Source organism: Propithecus coquereli, unplaced genomic scaffold (genome assembly GCF_000956105.1).
Source record: "Propithecus coquereli isolate 6110/MARCELLA unplaced genomic scaffold, Pcoq_1.0 Scaffold61, whole genome shotgun sequence".
Classification (NCBI taxonomy): Eukaryota; Metazoa; Chordata; class Mammalia; order Primates; family Indriidae; genus Propithecus; species Propithecus coquereli.
Window position 1 is genome coordinate 5,216,705 of NW_012152063.1, and position 3,968 is coordinate 5,220,672.

Below are 3,968 nucleotides of genomic sequence, written 5' to 3' on the forward strand. Positions count from 1 at the left end.
AGTAGAGAGTGAAGGAGGCTGTTTTCGCAGCAGGGTCCTGTAGCCTCATTTTTGCTGTGACTTGGTAATCAGTGCCTCCTCCCAAAGAATTAGTTCCCCACCCTTGGTAGTGTGGAGGAAGAATGGAAGCTGTTCTCTGGACTGTGACCCTGTAGGGGTGGTGAATGACTCTTGACTATGATCTGACCACCGATATTGTGTACCAAAGAGACTGACTCCACATCTGCTGGGGTGGAATAGCAGGACAGGCTGCTTTCTGGGCTGGGTCCCTCAGGGGCCTTAGGCAGGGCTTCTCTAGCAGCCCCGAAGTGTGTACTTCTTACCAGCTAGTCAACCCTGCCCTTGAAGGGGTGGAATAATAAGGGTCGCCACTTCCTGAGCTGAGATGCCACGTAGCCTCAGGAAGTGTCCTTCCCCCAGTCTGGGGGATTATCTCCCCCTCTGGAAGGTGAAAACTCACCTTCAGAGGAGGAAAGAAATGAGAGAAGACGTTTTTCAGGCCGGGCCTTGTGACAGTCTCAGCCAACGCCCCTCCCACAGCCCTCCAGGACAGAGCCCACCCCTGAAGGTAGGGAGAAAGGAGAAAAAATACTTTCCCCATAGGACTAGCCTGAATCTGTACGGCCTTGGATCTAAGCAAAAGGGGACAGTTTGTTGACGTGATACAGCTGATCGGTTTTGAACACCTGACAAGAACATAACACAAAAGCTTGCGCTTGATTCCCACGCTGTTGTCATCTTAGGGGCTATTGGTCTGGGAAGGAAAATCTCGACCAGAGTCCTTAGCAATTGCACCAATTGACACACCCATTAGGAATTCCTCCACAAGAGTGCCTAATGAACCCTGAATAACATGTTAGCAGCTCTCTCCTAGCTACAGATCAAGCAATTTCTGAAGTATACTGCCTCTGGCATGCTGATTCCTGCTGCTCTTCTCACCACATCTTAAGTGGTAACAAGGCTGAAGTAGCACTTGGAAGTGGCAAAACATTTCCCAAAGACTCAGGCTTTTGTATGTCCCATTTGAGATTTTAGAGCTCAATTCAAAGGTTCTGGAATACCTTGACAACTGATTCCTCCATGCAAAATTCAAACAACAAAAGAGAGAGCAACCTCATAACTAAACCCAGTGCCTTCCACCTCAACCAAGTAGTGAATAGTGGAGTCACACACACACAAAAGTGAGCCAACTCCTGGAAAGCTAAGCAAGGAAAAGAAACTCACTAATCTCTGTAAGCAGAAGGAGCAGACAACAGGCCAGAGGTAACCCAACAGGCCAAAACCTCACCAAGACAGCACAAGACCAGGGAACATCTCTTCAGCTCTGCCAAGGAACATCCCTTTGGAGCCCTAAAATTAAATTCATAAACCAGTCAGAGCACCTCCAGTCCTTGACAAAGTAGCCTGATGAGAAAGAATCAGCAAAAGAACACAGAAAACATGAAAGATCAGAGAGAAAAGTCACCTCCAAAACAAAATATTTGATCTCTATCAACAGACACCAACGTACATGATACGATTAAACTGACAGAGGAAGAATTCCTATTATGAATTACAAGGAAACTGAACGGAATAGAAGAGAAAATAGAATCCCAACATAAAGAAACCACAAGAACAATCCAGGAAATGAATGAAAAATTTTCCAAAGAAATTGAAATACTAAGGAAAAACCAAACAGAAATTTTGTCAATGAAGGAGGAATTCAGGGAACTTCAAAACACAATGGAAAGCCTCAAGAACAGAAAGGATCATGCAGAGGAAAGAATCTCAGAGCTTGAAGATAATGTCTACATGCTGAATAAATCAGATGAAGAAAAGAAAAGAAAGACCAAAACTTTCAAGAAATGTGGGATTATGTAAAGAAACAGAACCTTAGGATCATCGGTCTTCCAGAGAGAGAAGAAGAAGATACTCAAGGGCTGGAAAACTTATTTCATGGAATACTGGAGGAAAATATGCCAGGCCTGGCCAGAAATCTGGACATCCAAATACAAAAAGCACACAGAAGTCCTGGGAGACTCAATGTGAAGAGGCAATCTGACCACATCACGTAGTTATAAGACTGACCAAAGTAAACATGAAAGAAACAATTCTTCGAGCAGTGAGACGAAAGCAACAAACAACCTGTAAAGGAAAACTGATCAGACTAACTGCTGATTTCTCATTTGAAACCCTACAAGCCAGAAGGGACTGGGTCCCTATCCTTAATCTACTAAAACAAAATAATGCCCAACCCAGAATTCTTTATCCGGCAAAATTAAGCTTCATCTACGAGGGAGTAATAAAATCCTTCCCAGACAAGCAATCACTGATAGATCTTGCAGAGACCAAACCAGTCCTACAGGCAATACTCAGTCCTGCATTACACACTGAACAGCATAATAGACACTCTTCGAAGTAAAATCATTCAAGAGTTAAAGCCTAGAACGTGGATTTCATGATGGCTCAAGGAGCAAAACAAAACAACAGGATTTCACCCAACAATATGAATGGAAACCTACCAAAAATCTCAATCCTCTCAATAAATGTGAATGGCCTGAACTGTCCTCTGAAAAGATACAGGCTGGCAGAATGGATAAAAATCCACAAGCCTAGCATCTGCTGCCTACAGGAAACGCATCTAATCCACAAAGATGCCTTCAGAGTAAAGATCAAGGGATGGAAAACTATCATCCAGGTGAATGGAAATCAAAAGAAAGCAGGGATAGGTATACTATTTTCAGATAACATAAGCTTTAAAATAGCAAAAGTAAAAAAAGACAAAGATGGCCACTATATATTGGTGAAAGGGAAGATCCAACAAGAAGAGTTTACAATCTTTAATATCTATGCACCCAATACACGAGTACCCAGTTACATAAAGCAAACTTTGTCTGTTCTAAACAACATGATAAACAATAACACCATAATAACAGGGGATTTCAACACTCCACTGAATGAACTGGACAGATCTTCCAAACAGAAAGTAAGCAAAGAAATAACGGGCTTAAACAGAGCTCTTGGACAAAAGGGTCTGACAGATCTCTACAGAACATTCCACCCAAATAAGGCTGAATTTACATTCTTCTCATCAGCCCACGGAAATTTCTCCAAAATTGACCACATACTAGGACACAAATCAGACCTCAACAAATTCAGAAAAATAGAAATTATACCATGTACTTTCTCGGACCATAGTGATTTAAAATTAGAGTTCAATTCCAACAGAAATACTCACCACCTCACAAAGTCATGGAAATTAAACAATCTATTGTTGACTAACTCCTGGATCCAGGAGGAAATACAGAGGGAAATCAAGAACTTCTTCAAACTAAATGATAATGGAGAAACAAGGTATCAAAACCTGTGGGATACAGCAAAAGCATTCCTGAGAGGAAAACTAATAGCAATAAATGCTCATATCCAAAAAGCAGAAAGTTCACAAAACGACAACCTAATAAATAGAATCAAGGACTTGGAAAAGGAAGAGCTAACCAATCCCAATCCAAATAGAAGAAAAGAAATAACTAAGACCAAAGCACAACTAAATGAAATTTAGAACAAGAGAACTATACGGAAGATTAACAAAACGAAAAGCTGGTTTTTTAAAAAGATAAACAAAATTGACACCCCACGTGCTAGATTGACTAGAATCCAAAGGGAAAGGTTTCTAATAAACTCAATCAAAAATGAAAAAGGAGAGGTCACAACAGATGCCACGGAAGTACAAAACATCATTTTTGATTACTACAAAAACCTATATGCCCAAAAACTATATAATGAGGAGGAAATGGACAAATTCCTGGAAACATACAACCTCCCTAATTTCACCCAAGAGGCTACAGAATATCTGAATAGACCAATCTCAAGTTCAGAAATTGGAGCAGCAATGAAAAACCTCTCAAAACATAAAAGTCCCGGGCCAGATGGCTACACTTCAGAGTTTTACCAAACATTCAAAGAGGAACTCACACCTATACTACAGAAAT